This window comes from Pinus tabuliformis, chromosome 2_1 (genome assembly GCF_031772625.1).
Source record: "Pinus tabuliformis cultivar Carrire ecotype Pingquan chromosome 2_1, CPIR1, whole genome shotgun sequence".
Taxonomy (NCBI): Eukaryota; Viridiplantae; Streptophyta; class Pinopsida; order Pinales; family Pinaceae; genus Pinus; species Pinus tabuliformis.
The window spans coordinates 583,705,670-583,724,837 of NC_142299.1; the positions used below are offsets into that span (position 1 = coordinate 583,705,670).

At 38.7% G+C, this 19,168-nt stretch overlaps 2 non-coding genes across 2 annotated transcripts; both read left to right on the plus strand.

Annotated features, from left to right (window-relative positions):
• Nucleotides 1–12,259: 12,259 nt before the first annotated feature.
• LOC149201816 (small nucleolar RNA snoR134) lies at nucleotides 12,260–12,403 on the plus strand. The gene has a single exon (XR_016254079.1). It is a non-coding gene; the product is annotated as a small nucleolar RNA snoR134 (small nucleolar RNA).
• Nucleotides 12,404–13,446: 1,043 nt separating this feature from the next.
• LOC149201817 (small nucleolar RNA snoR134) lies at nucleotides 13,447–13,590 on the plus strand. The gene has a single exon (XR_016254080.1). It is a non-coding gene; the product is annotated as a small nucleolar RNA snoR134 (small nucleolar RNA).
• The last annotated feature ends 5,578 nt before the right edge of the window (nucleotides 13,591–19,168 follow it).

The window sequence follows — 19,168 nt, forward strand, 5'->3', positions numbered from 1 at the left end:
CTCAAGTTCTATGTGGTGACTCATTCCTTGAAGGTCAAGTTCGATCTTGTTCACCGTAGTTTGGAGGGAGTTGACATAGTTTTCAATTTTGTCGATCCTTTCATTGGCCATCGCTTGAGCGCGAGTTTCTACCATACACCAACCTGATGAAAAATTGGGACCGCCTAAAAATTTTTACTAAGAAATTGAATGGTACCACCTTGCTCAGCTCGTCGTCCTGATACTGATGGGCTAGGTCACCAATAAGCGCCCCGGAAGATCTCAGACTTTTTTTTTTTTTTTTTTTGGAAAACTCCCTTCCTGATCAATACTGCAGTCGCCAAATCCTCAAAATGTCAATGCCGCCAAAAGTCCTGCGAAAATTATATCCAGGTACAGGAACCCTTCACAACTACTCCGATCTGGTGGATCTGAGAGATCTGAATGGTGGAACAACTGCTGCTGCTGATCTGGAATATCCGATCTGGTGGATCTGAGAGATCTGAATGGTGGAACAACTGCTGCTGCTGATCTGGAATAGATGATGTGTGATCCCCCGATAGAAAGGGAACTATGGTCTTGGGGAGTGTCAGGTGCTACAGATCGCAATATACATAAGGGTCTGACAGTAGTACTCGGCCCAATGTTTCAGGGCTCTAACTAAGGAGGATCGACCGTACCCTTAGCCGTACAACCCGACTACCCTATCGTACGGGCGAGTAATCTCTCCGAGTGCTGTTCTTGGTGTACTGTAGCCACAAGACGGCCGAAGGTTTATCTATGGCGAGGTTTCAAGGGAGCTAGGGGGCTTCCTATATACCCAGAGGGTATGTGGAAGACGGTCCGTGCGCGGTTCTGTCTAATGCGCTACTACTCGAAGGGGTACCCACAGGGGTTACAAGGGAGTCCAACAGACGTGACCACCTCTTGTATTTCCTGCGTGCATGCCTCCCCAAATCCGCAGATTTATGCGCTTAACGATAGATCTCGTGGTTTAAAGACGCTGGAACACGTCTCTAGCCAAAAAAATTTTTGCTAAAATTTGGAGATCCCACCGAGCCCTGGAAAGTGCTCTGATACCACTTGTTATGCTCTTAACCTGCAAAACAATACCCAAGCGAAGAAAAGATACCGAGAACACAGAATATGCGAAGAAAATATACCCAGAACACAGAATAGCAATGATTTTATTATTCAGAGAGAAATGTTCACAGGCCTCTTCGAGGGGGCAACCTCCAATAGAGTAGAGCTCGATTACAAAACAAGACACGATGCTCCTCGCAGGGAGTCACTATCCTTTATATATGACTCATACATGCAATACCACGAGCCAATATCATGGGTTTTATTAATACCATTTATCTAATACTACCGCCCATTTGCAACTAACTGTGGTCCCGTCATTAATTGCGGGTTAACCACTTACAAATATTAATATGGGCTTTATTGACTCTTGACTATGACGTGATCCCATGACATAAATAAGGGGGTTAGGGTGGGACCCTAACATAGATCCTCTTCAGTGGGAAATCTGTGAGATCGATTCTGGTGGTGAAAGAAGATGGCGAGCAGTGGAAAGATAGAGATCGAGATATTTAATGGTCATAATTTTGAGTTGTGGAAACTCAATATGGAGGATCTGTTGGTGGATAAAGATTAGTGGATCGCGGTAGATCTGGGTACTAAACCAATGGGAGTGTCCGATGAAGAATGGAAGAAGTTAGATCGGAAGGCAAAGAGCACAATACGATTGTGTGTCTTAGATTCAGTATTGTTGAATGTATCAGGGGAAGCTACGGCTAAGGCTTTATGGGACAAGTTAGGGACTTTGTACCAATCTAAATCTCTGGTGAATAAACTATTCCTACAAAAAAAGCTGTATAACCTGAGGATTAAAGATAGAAACTCGGTGATAGAGCATCTGAATGTGTTTAATACTGTGGTGAGTCAGTTATCATCTGTTGATATCAAAATTTCAGATGAAGATAAGTGCATCAGTTTGTTATGTTCTGTACCAGATTTGTGGGATAGTCTGGTTATTGCAATAGGTAGCAATGCAACTTCCTTGTAGTTTGATGAAATAGTCTCATCCTTGCTAACGGAGGAGATGAGACGGAAAAATATGGAGAGCCAGAATGGTGATGCCTTGTCTGTACGAGGACGGTCGCAGAACAAAAACAAAAATAAGTCATCGAGTGGGAGATCTAAATCTCCAGGAAAACCTGTAAAGGTGGTTTTTTGAAAATGCGGAAAGGAAGGGCACTACAGACAAGGCATCACTAGAATGGAAAGGAATTGGCTTCACTAGAAGCAAAGCAGATCACTGTGTGTATTTTAAATTAATTGGTGACCGTGTTATTTATCTGGTCTTGTATGTGGATGATATGTTGCTGGTTGGAAATGACAAAGAAATTATCTAGGATTTGAAGACCCAATTGTCCTCCAAATTCGACATAAAAGATCTTGGTGCTGCAAACTATATTTTGGGCATGTAAATTAAAAGAGATCGGGCAAAGAGGAAGCTCTGGTTAAATCAGAGGAAGTATGTCGAGTCAATATTGCAAAGGTTTAATATGCATGATAGTAAACCGGTGAAGGTTCCTATTCCTGTAGGTGTAAAGTTATCTGCTGAACAGTGTCCCAAGACACAAGAAGAGGAAGAGGATATGTCCCATGTTCCATATGCAAGTGCAGTCGGTAGCCTGATGTATGCGATGGTCTGTACTAGACCAGACATTGCACATGCAGTGGGAGTATTGAGCAGGTTTATGTCAAAACCAGGGAAGAAGCATTGGACAGCAGTGAAGTGGGTTTTCAGGTATTTGCGTGGCACTAGTGATTATGGTTTGTGCTACCAAGGAAGACCAGGATTGGACATAGTTTTGGATATCCATGGCTTTGTTGATGCGGACTGGGCTAGAGATCTGGATCAGATAAGATCTACAAGTGGGTATGTGCTTAACCTATTTGGAGGTGTAGTCAGTTGGATGAGTAAGAAACAATCTATAGTGGCACTATCAACTACAGAGGCAGAATACATGGTAGCCACTCATGCAAGCAAGGAAGCAGTTTGGTTGCAGAGATTTTGTTCAAGTATGGGGTTAGTACAGGGAGCTATAAGGATAGATTGTGACAGCCCAAGTGCCATTTTCTTGGCAAAGAACCCTGCTTACCATTCAAAGACAAAGCACATTGATGTTTAGTATCACTTTGTGAGGGATATGATAGAAGACAAAAAGATGTTGCTAGTAAAGGTGGACACTTTGAATAATACTATAGATGCATTGAAAAAATCTGTGAGCTCTGAGAAGTTCTCTTGGTGTAGAGAAACAATGGGCATTACAGGACTGAAAAAATGACTAAGCTCTCTTGTGGCCCCTTGTGGAAAGAAAACAACAAGTGGGGAATGGTGTTCTTTCCACGACTAGCCCACGTAGTTAGACGGGGGGTTAGAGGGGAGGCGGAGCCCCCCCCTTCGTTGCGTCGATTGTGTAGTGGGGGGGTCACAAGGGGTTTGAGGGGTGCAGGTAACCCCACTCTATGGGGTCCGCTGCCCCGAAAATTTTTGGTTTTGGACACTATGTTAGGTTGGGCGGACCTATCTATGGTTTTGTGCATAATTTTCACACATGGTTTTGGACACGATGGTTTCTAGTCCATGGTTTTGGACACAATGGTTTTTGGTCCATGGTATTGGATGCTTCGGCATGTATAAATATGTATTGTAACATTGAAAGGAACATAATGAAAAATCAAGCTAGTAGTCCCGGTTTTGGCATCCAGGGGAAAATCTCTGTGTATATGTGTTTTATGTGTTATGCTCTCGCATTGTTTATTTTCTGTGTTTTAGAATTCATATGCAGGTAATTTCTGTACGGGGTTAAAACCTATAGTTGAGAAGCTGGGAGCATTTATTTTGAAGCTTCGCAGAAAAATGGTTGAATACATTAAGCAGATGAAGAATCAATTTGTCCCATAGGCTATCTTTAGCCTTGTGGACATTAAAATAATTTCTTTCTTCTTTCTTTCTTATGTGATTTAAATATTTAAAGTGAAAACGAGATTCTCCTAGTGTAGATGGAAATTGTGTCACTTAATGCAGATTCCATCACGGGACAAGATGGCATGAGTAATGACCAAGAAGGTGACTAGGAAGTCAACCCTGCTAAGGGTGTTGACGTAGAATTTGAGGCTAAAGGAGTTAAGGTTTTGAGGGATATGTAGATCTCTTTTTCCTTAACATTAGCCTATGTTTGGTGGATATATAGTTTTTGGAGGTGTATTTCAGAGGATTTATGTAATACATTAGTTTAGTATAGTTATTTATAGAACATAATACAATAAAGATAGTTTTTTCTTTTTTTGGTACAAATGTTCTAAATCATTTGCATTATTGGAGAAATTCTGTAAAAGGTTTTGGTCTTCAAACTAGTTTTTCATAATAAATTGAATATTTGTTTTCTTTCAAATGGATTATTTTTTTTTACTTTCGGTTACTTTATATCTCTATATAAAGTTATGTAAAATTAAGGTGCAAATTGAAGTATTTTAATAATAGCTGCCACATGGGGGCTTCACTCAATGAATCTTTAAGATATTACATGTGTTTGTGGCATATTAAACAATACCCTCAATTTGACTACGTACTGGAAAATACCTCTAAAAATCACATTATTTAACCCCCTACTAATATGAACCCAATACACCTTCCCAATTTAAAAAACTCATACATTCACTAGATATTGTAGGTATCCATTTTTTCATTAACATTTTTTATACTCCTTTATATTTTTCATTAACTTTGACCTTCATTTTTTATACTTACCAATATAAAAACCCTTTACCCCCTATATATCCCCCAATATATTATGTCATTTTTTCCTCAATATATATCCCCCAATATGAACCCACGTGGTATGGTATTGCTCCCCAGTGAAGCCCGCCTGAGTTGCCATTAAATAATTTTGTTATTTCTATTTTTAATTTGTTAATTTAAAATATTATTTTACTATTTTTAAATGTAACATTATGTGATAATGTCTCTTCCATATTGGGTTGTAGAGTGCCTCTAGAGGCAATTAATTAATTTAATTTTTTTTATAATTGAATATTTAAATTATTTTATGGTTTTATTGTCTGAATTTAAAATATTAATTATAGGAATTGAACTTTGAATGTAAGGAGTAATAACTATCCATGTCAATTTTAATTATTAGAAATCTATATAATATATATAAATACATTTATATTAAAAAAAAAAAAAAATCTAAGTAATATTTATGTTAATGGAGTTTAGCTTGGGTGGTTTGGTGGAATAATTGTTATGCCTCCACCTAATTCTTTTAAATATACAACTTAAGATAATAAATTAAATTTTATAAAAATTTAAATATTTTTTTAATATAATGATAAAGGAAAATTTGAAAAGTAATAAGGATTAATTAAAAAAATCAAAATCAAAATTGTTTGTATATATTGATTAGTTTAATTTTCATGATAATTTAATATTTCTTAAGCCCCAAGGGTTAGCTCAATTGGTTGAGTTCTTGCCATTAAAGCACATTTTCTATTGAGAGGTTATGGGTTCAATTCTCTCAACACTGGGATTAGGTTGTGTGATTGAGCTAACAAGAAGTGATTCCTTATGGTGGTTATGCGCCATACTAGGGATCCCTTATGGTGGTTCTGCGCCATACAATATTACGTGGACATAGTGATCAATGATCTTCATGTGAAATATATATATATATATATATATATATAGATATAGTTCACAGGCCTTGGAGATCATCCATCGTTATGTCCATGTGAGGATAAGCACATTTGTTATTGAGAGGTATTGAGCCGATAAGAAGTCTTCTATTGAGAGTGATCCCTTATGGTGGTTCTGCACCATACAATATTACGTGGACATAGTGATCAATGATCTCCATGTGAACTATATATATATATATATAGCTCACAGGCCCTGGAGATTGTCCATCACTATGTCCACATGAGGATAAGAAAATTTTCTATTGAGAGGTATTGAGCCGATAGGCAGTGATCCCTTGGAGTCGATTTTGCATGTACAATATTATGTGGATATAGTGATCAACAATCTTCATGTGAACTATATATGTGTGTGTGTGTGTGTGTGTGTAGTTCACAGGCCCTAGAGATCGTCCATCACTACGTCCACATTAGGATAAGCACATTTGCTATTGAGAGGTATTGAGCTGATAGGAAGTAATCCCTTCGAGTCGATTTTGCATGTACAATATTCTGTGGACACAGCGATCACCAATCTAGGTGTAACTCAATTGGTCGATTCCTTGTCACATGTAAAATATTTTGTGGATATAGCGATCACCAATCTCCACAGTACGTGAACCTCTTACACACACATGCCTAATAAAAATGTTGAATAAAAAAGCCTCGAGATTTAGCTAGCTCAATATACTGGTTCCTTGTCATTAAAACACCTTTGCGAAATAATCTCTTTGAATGGATTTATACAATGCACAATATTTAATGGACTTAATGATCACTAATCTTAAATTTATTATATTATATAATTATTTTTATTTTTAAATATATTTTATAATATAAATTTTAAGATATTATTAAATAAAATTAAAGAAATTTTATAGTAAATTCAAAATAGCCTTTTGAAAATATTAATTAATAAAAAGTGCTATAACCTCTAAGTGAACGGGATCGAGTTTGTAGGTGAATCACAAGCCCTTGAGCTTTTAATCACATACTTTACATAAGAGTAGATCTTAAATAAAGTTCATATAAATCTATTTTAAATTTAAATTTATAAGTTATCATAAAATTATTTAAATTTTTAATTTATTGTGCATTAAAAAATATTCCAAGTATAAATATTATTTTTTAATTTTGTATTTTGTAAAAACAAATATCTATAAACATTTGATTGCTCCATAAGAATGATAAATTAAGAGTTATGATAAATTTATGTTAATTTTATCTTCCTACACATATATTTTAAATCTCGATAAGAGTCGAAGGAATTACACTTCTCCCCCATACTAAGAAGTAGAAAGTTCCTAAGTAAGAAATGTTGGCAATATTGAAATATATATATATTTTAAATACCATCTTCCAAATCCATGTGGAGCACAAAATGAATTACGCATCTCCATCTAAATTGAAGAAAATTTTTACTTTTACTTTTACTTGTATATATATATATATAGATATATCCCCTCAAGGGTAGCTAACTTAGAAAAACATGTAATGTAAAATATTATAAGGTCATTGGTTCGATCCACACTATTAACCTATGCCCATGTTAGAGATGGGAATCATGCACCTACTGGTTATAGTGGTAGTGGGCATAATTGACTCTATCACACAAGTACAAAACTGCCTCACTTTCTTATATATATATATATATATATATATATAACAAAAAGGAAATGATACACAATATATTAAGATAAAGCGTTGAATGCATTATTATTCACAAAGATACATATATAAATACATTTTTCATGATCGTTAGATTCATCGTCCAAGGTCTCTTAGACTCCAATGACTGTTCATATTCCACATCATAACCCTTAGCGAATTAGGTGTCCAACATTCCCCCCTTAATCTGAAGGGGTATTTATGAGTCCAAGAAAAGAGTTATAATACAAAAATACAACAATGCATGACAATAATAGGCTGGGTGTGCTCTCTGATATGGTGGTATAAGGTGTGAAAGCTCAAGGTATCAAATGGTGGCGGTTTAAGGATGACCACCAACACTGGAACGCTTAGCGTAGTAACTCCTAGAACTCTTCCAAATCTGGCTAAGTTTAAGTCTTCTGCTAGAGGAACGGTTTTAAAAAGGGAGACCATTAAGATTTCAACCTGCTCTTAAAAGGGAGACCATTGAAGTCTCAACCTGTGGTAGTTTAATCATTGCCATTAAAAAAATGCATGATCATGGGCTTCTCTATCCCTAGCTACAACTCTGAATATGGGTATGGATGGCTCTAGCTCTAGGCTCAGATAGCAAGGCCAGGTTGTGGCTCAGGCTCGCTTGATTTATCTTTGAAGCTTGTAGATGACCATCAATTCCCCCTTTGTGATGGGGACAAGATGGTTTTCCCATAACCCAGGATACTCCAACACAAGCACCCACTGCTCTGTATTTAAACATATTCAAGAATTTCACAAATTAATTAAAATATGCAGTTAAAATAAGAATGGAGAATTCCTTTGCCTAATGCTATAAGAGACCTATCTCAAGCCTTCCAACCCTTTTCTCTACCTCACCCAACTCACATGGGGTTCACTTATCAAATAATACACCGAGTAGGCCAAGCAAGCTTCAAAACCCAAACTCGAAGTCTTGGAAAATGTTGGTTGTAGGCTCTGCAAAATATTTTTGCAGTGCAGCCAAAACCCTATAGGCGTTGCAAAATATTTCCATATCGCCCTAAAAAGTTTATATTTCATATTTCGGGTAGGTGAAACCACTTAGTCCTTCCTAGAGTCAATTATTCATGGCCTAGACTTGCTTCTTAACATTACAAAAGACCTCATTCACACTCCTTCACAAGTATTTACAACTCTAACTTGAATTTACTGGACAAGGACAAATATACAAGGGTTTTCACAGGGTTCTTTGTTTCCTACGCACATGAAGATTCTTCACATTTAACAACAATTAGGGGAATCGACCAGCATACCCACACATACCATGCAACCCTACATACATTTCACAATCCATCTATATGTAGCACAATTCACGGTCTTCAGTAGTGTTGGCATTCTTCTCCAGAAATCATCACACACATCAACATCTACAATGCAAGGTCTAATTTCTAATAGGCATACAACATCTCAAAAATGCTCACAACTCACACACGTCACTGCCCTATACCAGTAATGATTATACGCATCCATAGACTCGCAATCACACATTCTAAACACTTCAACAACCACTACTAAAACCACGTGAAGCTACAACTTCGTATGCACAGGGGTATGCATAGGGGTGAATATTTTAGTTTCAAATTCCATCTAATCCAAAGCATCAATTCAACATAAAGGCTTACAACCACGAAATTTCTAAACACATCCATATCCTTATTATAAATTGAATCAACAAGTGAATCCCTTAACACATTGAATTAACATGACACGAAAATAGAAATAAAACATGTACAAAGGAATTTAAACAAGTTGTTCATTAATCAAATTCAACTACACATTAAACTAGCCAAAATATACAATGTGGGCATGTGCAGCCTAGGCCTCTCATCCTCTTCTTCTTCTCCTAGCTCTGGAGCTTCTCCTTCTCTATGTCGTTGTTGCATACTCCACTCTTATCAAATACTCTTCCTCTCTAAAAACAAAGCTACATGAGATAACCAAGAGTCACAAGTGATGATTTGTTCCCCTTCTCACAAAATAAGGAAACTAAAGCTACATTTACATTAGGAAATAATTTTGCTAAATAACCAAACTCATTTCCAAATGAAAATATTTACAAAACATTTAAAATTTCTCCCCACATCATCATGTGACCATCCCATCACATTGGTAGGCTCTGCTCTAGTCTTCATCAAACTTTGTGCTTCATCTATGCATATGAATCAAACTCCCAAGGTATGCAAATATATGACCTCCTGGTCATATGCATCTAGTCTTCTCAAACAACTTCAACTCATTTGTTGCAACATGCCTCTGCAGTACAAGTCTCCACCTTGATACATGATACCTCATCAAAATTTCTCGTGAGTTTGGACTTTTGGAATCTTCCTAATTCTCTTCTCCAGAACCCTGCGAGTACTCTTTACTCTAGGCTGCTGCAAATCTCCTCACCTTCAACAATGTAAACTTTGAAACGGGAACTCATACTGTTACCCGTTTTGTAGAGATAGCGAAAAAGTGACCCGATTTTGAAAAGGGGTGATGCAGAACACACATGTGTTTTTTAGAGTATAGTTTTTGGCACTATAAATTTTTTTATGTACATTGCGTTTTAGAATGGTAGTGTTTTTTACGGTGATTTAAAAATGTAGTAATTCTACACCAGGCACTTTTTTTAAAATGCTTTTTTTTTATTTATTTTTTTATTTTCTAATGTATGAAATGTAAATAATTATTTTGTAAATTTAATAATTTTTGAAGTGTTCTTTTCTTCATATTTTCTTGTTTTTATTTTAATTTTATTTTTTTTGTAGTGAGGTTTTTATTGTTTTGCATATATAAAGAAGAAGGTCGATATTTTGAATTTTCGATATTCTACATATTTATACATCGTTAACTAATTTTTCAATCCATAAGAAATAATTGTTTCTAAAAAACAATATTTTTTAACAATGGACATAAAAATAACCATTTTTAACATAAATATAACTAAAAAACTACATGTTTTGAAAATTTTTTGCTATAATTGACATGCGAAAATCACAATTTTTATACGAAAATTTTAACTAAAAATAGTTAAATAACAGTTTTTTTTTTATTATGAATTTCATGTCAAAAAAATAATAATAATCATTTTTTTTTCAAAAAATAATGATTAACTTAAAAATTAATGCGAAAATCACATATTACAAGCATTGAACGCATAACAACCCCCCCCCCCCCCCAGCCTACCCGCCACCCCTCCCTCACACAGCGCTCGTACCCCCACCGCTCTCCCAACCCAGCCCCTCCCCCCACACTCCCCTTTCTCCACCTCCCTACCCCCTCACGCATTGCCCCTTCCCCCACTCCACTCGCCCCCTTCACCCTTCGCCCCACCCGCAATCGGCCGGTCACCCGCTCCCTCCCCACACTCGCCTACCCTACCTACCCCCTCCCCCCTCTCAGCCCCCTTATCCGTGCCCTCCCCCCTCTCACCCTCCTCCTGCCTCCCCCCACTCCCTACCCTATCTGCCTCCTCCCCACACTCCCCTACCCTATCTGCCCCCTCCCTCCTCTCACCCCCTCCCACCCGTCACCCCACGCACCCCCTCCCCCTCATGCCACTCCCCCACTCCTCCCCAGCCTCCCCCAAACCTCCCACACCCTCCCCGTCACACCCTCCCTCACCCTACCCGGCCCTACCTGCCCATCCCCTCACGCCCCTCTCGCCCTACCCGACCCTCACCCTACTCGCTAACCCCCTCACGCCCTCCCCACGCACCCCCTCACACCCTACCTGCCCTGCACCCTAGCCACCCCACCCGACCCTCACCCTAATCGCCCGCCCCCTCATGCCTGCCCCACCCTACTCGCCGACCCCCTCACACCCCCTCCACCCTACCAAGCCCTCACCCTCACGCCCCCCTTGCCCACCCACTCACGCCCCCCTCACCCTACCCGGCACTCACCCTACTCATCCTAGCTACCCACCCTCTCACACCCTCTCCACCCTACTCGCCCTACCCGTCCTCCACCCTACCCGCTTTACCCAGCCCTCACCCTACCCGGCCACCCCCTCACGTCTTCCCCACCCTACGCGCCCTACCCGGCCGTCACCCTACCCACCCCCTGCCCTACGCACCCTACCCGCAGCTTGCCTTACCCACCCTACCCGCCACCCCAGCGGCTCGCCTGCCCGCCCACCCTGGGTGGCTAGCCGATTCTCAGAATTGGCTAGCCACCCCGGGTGGGTGGGCAGGCGGGCAAGCTGCCAGGGTGGCACAGGGTGGGAGGCGGGGTGAGATTCTCAATAATTCAGATCAATGAAAGACTTCGGACAACCGTTAGGGCTAGCCTTTTGTGGCAATCCCATTTCCCATAACAAAGATAGTGGATGAAGGTAACCTTTATAAGATTCAGTAGGGTTTTAATTAAATATTCATGACTTCTCATAGAATATTTTTTAGAATTATTAATACCTTTTCCCTATCTTTCCAGGCCTGGGCATTCATCCTATTCGTCTTCTTAAATGCGTATACAAACAATGCTCGATGGAACCATTTAGAGCGGACCCGACAATATACAACCAAAGCACACGTGTAAGTAGCCAGCTTTTAGAGCGTATTGAAGAATGTAGAATACACGTGTAAGCAGCTAGCATTTTCTTGACGGAAACGTTTTCAATTTTTCTTCAGGAGCCTCTATGAAAGCATCAACATAGATTTCTAGAGGAGAACAATTGATTACTCAGGTCTTGTTTCTTGGCTTATTGAAAATACATGACGCAATGAAAAGCAGTGGGTCTAAATTGTGATATATGATGGATTGAAATTTTTCAGCGTTGAAGCATTTTTAAATGTAAAATTTAATATATGAAGTGTTTCATCACAAAGCAGCACGCTGCAACACAAAAAAAAAGAAACAGCACGCTGCAACACAAGGCTAGTCTGACATACAAATGAAGTATCTGACCTATGCATGTGCTAAATCGAACTTCTCTGCTGTTCAGTGTTGCAAACCCGATTATTTGCCAAATCTGGTTTGTGTCAATTTGGCAGCTACATTATTATATCCTTTTTATCTTTTCATCGCTCTAGAAATTTTAATAGCCATCAGCGTCTTTGATAAAGACCAGTTTGTCATTTGAAGATTTCATATGTCATACAGTAATTTCTTTATGAGCAACCAATAGTCACAATTAGAGGATAATTCCATGTCTGCTCTCCAAAGGAACCTATGATGTATTAGAGATTCATGGTTGCAAACAATAATGAGCCGGTATTTATATGATTGATAGAGTCATGGCTGCAAACAATAATGAAACAGTATTAATATGATTGCTTTCAAGGCCATTACAATAATGAAACAGTGTTCATATGGTTGTTTCCGTTTTGAGGTGCATGCCGCCCCTTTAATGGCGACAATGTTTGATTTTTGTGATTGCAATATGGCTGGCCGATTCTCCCGATTCTGAGAATCGGCCAGCCACCCTGGTGGCCCGTCCGCCTGCCCGGGTGGTTGGCCAATTCTGAGAATCAGCCAGCCATACTGCAATCACAAAAATCAAACATTGACGCCATTAAAGGGGCGACATGCGCCTCAAAGGTTCAGTAGGGTTTTAATTAAATATTCATGACCTCTCATAGAATATTTTTTAGAATTATAAATACTTTTTCCCTATCTTTCTAGACCTGGGCGTTCATCCTATTCGTCTTCTTAAATGCGTATACAAACAATGCTCGATGGAACCATTTAGAGCGGATCCGACAATATACAACCAAAGCACATGTGTAAGTAGCCAGCTTTTAGAGCGTATTGAAGAATGTAGAATACACGTGTAAGCAGCTAGCATTTTCTTGACGGAAACGTTTTCCAGTTTTCTTCAAGAGCATCTATGAAAGCGTCAACATAGATTTCTAGAGGAGAACAATTGATTACTCAGGTCTTGTTTCTTGGCTGATTGAAAATACATGACGCAATGAATAACAGTGGGTCTAAATTGTGATATATGATGGATTGAAATTTTTCAGCGTTGAAGCATTTTTAAATGTAAAATTTAATATATGAAGTGTTTCATCACAAAGCAGCACACTGCAATACAAAAAAAAGCAGCACGCTGTAACACAACGCTGGTCTGATATACAAATGAAGTATCTGCCCTATGCATGTGCTAAATCGAACTTCTCTGTTGTTCAGTGTTGCAAAACCGATTATTTGCCAAATCTGGTTTGTGTCAATTTGGCAGCTACATTATTATATCTTTTTTATCTTTTCTTCACTCTGGAAATTTTAATAGCCATCAGTGTCTTTGATAAAGACCAGTCTGTCATTTGAAGATTTCATATGTCATACAGTGATTTCATTATAAGCAACCAGTAGTCACATTTAAAGGATAATTCCACGTCTGCTCTCCAAAGGAACCTATGATGTATTAGAGATTCATGGTTGCAAACAATAATGAGCCAGTATTTATATGATTGATAGATTCATGGCTGCAAACAATAATGAACCAGTATTTATATGATTGCTTTCAAGGCCGTTACAATAATGAAATAGTGTTCATATGATTGTTTCCGTTTTGAGGCGCATGTCTCCCCTTTAATGGCATCAATGTTTGATTTTTGTGATTGCAGTATGGCTGGCCGATTCTGCCACCCTGGACGGATGGGCCACCGGGATGGCGCGGGGTGGGTTGCGCCACCCCGGCGGCCCATCCGCCCGCCCGGGGTGGCTGGCCGATTCTCAGAATCGGCCAGCCATACTGCAATCACAAAAATCAAACATTGATGCCATTAAAGGGGCGACATGCGCCTCAAAACGGAAACAATCATATGAACACTGTTTCATTATTGTAACGGCCTTGAAAGCAATCATATAAATACTAGTTCATTATTGTTTGCAGCCATGAATCTATCAATCATATAAATACTGGCTCATTATTGTTTGCAACCATGAATCTCTAATACATCATAGGTTCCTTTGGAGAGCAGACATGGAATTATCCTCTAAATGTGACTACTGGTTGCTCATAATGAAATTACTGTATGACATATGAAATCTTCAAATGACAGACTGGTCTTTATCAAAGACGCTGATGGCTATTAAAATTTGTGATGAAACACTTCATATATAAAATTTTACATTTAAAAATGCTTCAACGCTGAAAAATTTCAATCCATGGATACTGCAAGGCAAACAACACATCTAAGGCTATGAAACTATTAACTGAAATGGTGGAAAGGGGCTGTAGCCCAGATGTTGTGACTTACAGTGCACTAATTAACAGGTATTGCAAAGAAGGCAAAATGCAAAGTTCTCTGGAGCTGTTTCAAGAGATGAAAGAAAAGGGTTTGGTCCCAAATGAGGTGACATATAGCACTCTTATTAATGGGTACTGCAACAATAGAAATATTGTAGAAGCAATGGATGTTTTTGATTAAATGTTACAAAAGGAATGTGTACCCAATGAAGTGACTTACCATGCATTGATTAACGGACTTTGCAAAGCCAGAACTATTCCGGCAGAACATTCGGAAGACAATCTGCAAATGAAATGGGGAGGCATATTCTATACAATGTTGAAGGAAAGCTGGGATCATAAAACTGCAGCTTATAATACAGTTATCGTTGCTCTTTGTCTTAGAAAAAAATTACAAATGGCTTTCAAATTGAAAGACAAAATGTCTGCTGAAGGGTTTCAGCCAGATGGGGTTACATATGCTGCTTTGTTGTGTGGTCTCTGTGAACAAAAGAAAATAAATGATGTGGATAAGATTTTGAGTGAAGCATTGCAGAAAAATATGCTTTCTATTGCATATAGGTATTCCATTCTGTTTGATCTCTATTTTGGTGAAGGCAGGCCTTCTAAAGCCACATTACTTCTGAATGAAAATTCAGACAGAAAGTATGGACAAAGCATTAATTTCAATGACCTTGAAAAGGAAGGTGCAGCTACAGGAACTGAGTAAATGACTACAAACCTTGTGTTTCAGACTTGAAAGTAATTACCAAAGAAGGCCTTAACCACATATGACTTTCACATTGTTTTATCTTAAGCTGTTGAAGCTTAGGGTTCAATTGTAACATGCTTATTAGGCAACCACATTTTTCATGTGGCATGGGCATTCTAGAATCTGGACTGGCCACTTACGAATTTTTTACTCTCACAATCTATGCCCCAAGGCAAAGGGCTTGAGTCAACATGCTGATGTAATGGGCTCTTGAAACTACAATACTCGTGGGCTTCCCTAATTCTACATATCATCACCGAGTTCAGAAGGGAGTTCGGCCAGAGTAACCTGGTAGATCTTTTCTTATATTATTTTCTGGACAAGGCAAAGGGATGAAAGGATTAAGTATATTGTGACTCCTTTGACATTGATATGACCTCTAAAATTTATGAAATGTGTTGAATTATACAGAGGTTGGGGAACATTTTGGCTTGTTCTTATGGGACCCGAGATTAATTCAATTTGTCATGTGTTTAGAGCTCCAATGAGGTTCCTTTCCAGCTTATTTGATCATTAGCTGGGGATGAAAGGTCCCGCTGCATGCATAAGACCTGCCCTCTGCAGTATCAAGGACGTTCCTCTTGTGCTTTGGGCTATGAGAGGATAATTGACAGTTCATTTTGGCCGAAATTGGAAAGCAAGAGCTTTACAAAGAGAAAGTTGTTATTTGCTGGATTGAAAATAACCCCCTTTGAGCTCTATTTGAATACAAGCAAAGAAGAAAAAGTAACAATCGGTTTTAGAGTTTCCCAGTTTTTTGAATGGAAGTTGGGACAGTATGTATCTTACACATGTTAAAAAAACATTTATTAATGGTATTATGATGTAAACCGAAATCTATAATTAGATACCTACGTGGGATCTATAACCTTACTTGTGACTGTAACTTCACTTTTGGCATCTCTAAGTTCCACATTGTTTAGAATTATAGAATGCTTATAATCTTTGGTATACAAAGAAAGTTGTTGCTACCATTTGAATACAGGAACTGGAGATTTACAATTATATACAGTCCAGACATTTTTAGGGAGCTTTTACTTAAAATAGGACGTAGAACAAACTATTGGGAACAATCGGTTCTCAGGCATGACCTGAAGGAAGAGCTGTTTGGTGTGAATCATTTTAATTTTATACCGAAAAGGAATCCCCAAATATCAAATGACCCCTTCCAAGACTCCTTTCCCAAATGGATTCACCCACTTGAAGAATTGTATCAGCTTCCATTATAACCACTATACTGCCTTGCAATTGTTAAATTTGGCTACTAAAACAGGAGAAAAGATCTCCGGAATTTCATTGTACAGGTTATTAATGCTTGAAGTAATTCTGAAGGGAAGGTGGAGTCATTAACAAAATGAACATTCAAGATTCCATGCCCCCCTGGCAATTGAATTTCCTTCATCTGACCCTGTATTATGGCAACCCAACACAAATAGCCTAAAGCTATCTACAGCATTAATAAAAAGAAGATGGAACAATGCACGGGTAATCAACCATCGGAGAACAATGGTACTAATTAACCACCCATTAACATGTACCTAGCATAGGCTTTAGAAAAAGAAATATTGAATGCTTCTTTGATTTTTGTGCCAAAAGCAACCCAACAAAACATATCCCCGATAATTTATAAAGGTTCCTTCTATTCCGTCGTATGCTTTGTCGAAGTCAAATTTTAGAAACAGAATTTTGTGTTGAGTGTGGATTCTGCATGTGTTAGCGTTGTATATCCTTTATTCAAAATGGCCCAGAAAACACCATGTTCATTGGAATTTGGCAAAGGGAAAAGTCCAAAGAAGGAAGAGTTCAGGTCGTTTACAGATTTTTCAAGGATTTGGGTTGCCCAGAAGCATGGAGAGACTATGCCCATAAGAACATTGATCGATGAAACTATGTGAGTCATCCCCATTCTAAATGTTATAAATCAGCACATGTCTTTGCCCAACATTAAGTTAATTCTGATTTGATCATTGATGGGTTGGTCTCTTACAACTCCCTAATATTTGCCTATGGAAGCATGTGATGAAGGTTGTTTAAAGGCTTGAAGAACTTGCCTAATATTTGCCTATGGAAGCATGTGATGAAGGCTATTTAAAGGCTTGAAGAACTTTATTGTAAAATGTTTTGAGTGGCTTATTTGTTGGTAGGCTTGGTCAGATCTGTTAAGGTAAATAAAGATGTGTCTTTCGAAGTTGGCTTTCCCAATAAAGGGTTTCCATGGTAAAATTCTCTTGTGCATTGTATAATTGCTTTGTGATTGTTAATTACTTCTCTTGCTATGATGGGTTTTACTTTTGGTATCAAAGCAAGGTAAACCTAGACTCTATAGTGAAAGTGGTTTGATATTACTTCTCTTGCTATGATGGGTTTTACTTTTGGTATCAAAGCAAGGTAAACCTAGACTCTCTAGTGAAAGTGGTTTGATGTCGGGAGCCAAGGAGAGAGCAGATGGTATACAACATGATTGGGTATGCAATTGTAAGTATTCATTTTGGAGTTGTGACTTAAGCAGATGTAAATGGGCATATAGCCATAAGACCCATTTAGACATACATACCCCTATTTGATGGTTCTGAGAATCGGCTAGCCACCCCGGGTAGGCGGGTGGGGTGGCGCGCAGCCGCCCACCCAGCGGACCGCCCGCCCGCTCGAGGAGGGGGCGCGTGGGATGAGGGGTTGGGGGGGGGGGGGGGGGGGGGGTGAGAGGGGGGAGGGGGCGGGTAGGGTAGGGGAGTGTGGGGAGGGGGCGGGTAGGGTGTGGAGTGGAGGGAGGGAGCGGGGGTCGACCGATTGCGGGTGGGGGGAGTTACCCTAAAAAAAAATCATCGTTCGAGTATTATCACGTTTTCGTTTTTGTTAGATGATCCAAAAATAATTTATTATCATAGGTTATAAAATTGAAATAAAATAATTATTAATTTAAGAAATTAAATTAATAATTATTATTCTAGAATGATTAATTATTTAATGGAGACAATTAGACTTAGTATATTGTTGTAACAAGATATGACTCTCCAAATGTGTCGTATCTTAGGCTCTATTTTAGGAGATTAGTTAGCTAGTTGGTTTGAATAGCATTTATTGTAAATGGACACTTGTTATTTAATAAGTGATCCATAATTAGAGGTAGTTAGGACATGGAGCTTATAAATAGCTCACTGCAAGAGTGTTTGAGTTGTTCGAGTGTAAACTCTTGCAAAATCAATTATGTAATTGTTTTTTTCTGATTAATAAAATTACGTGTCTGAGGACACTTCTGCCATTATTGTGGTATCAGAGCTCCAATAATGCAGCTGATGTGAAGAGGAGATTCCAGCTCTACAAGTTCTTGGAAAACTCCATTGAATTGATCAACAGATTATTGGTATGGAAATTGTCTGGCTTTTTGTTTAAATGGAAAGGGAATTTTATTATTGATTTTAGATTTTTAAATCTAAAAATCATTTTTTATTATTGTAAAAAAATTGCACTTTGTTTTCTTCTTCTTTCGGTTGAGGGACTTGCTTGAGCCTAACCTTCACATTAGCTTGACCAAACAAGCTATTTCGAGTTGCATATTTATAAGCTGCTCCTGCATCCGAAGTGCACTTAAAAACCACTCGAGCACAGCCTGTATGACAGTAAATTCTGGTTCCTGAAACATCTAATTGCCCAAAACGTACAAAACGTGCCTTCAACTGTGCTTCCGATGGCAAGGCAAATCCCTGTGGAAATTTCATACAGAGGGCCATCGGCTCCTCAAGAGTTTTATGAGAATCAGATGACCGGCTAGTAGTTTACTGGGCTCTTCTCTGTTGCCAGGAGCCAGTTCTATACGCCCCAAT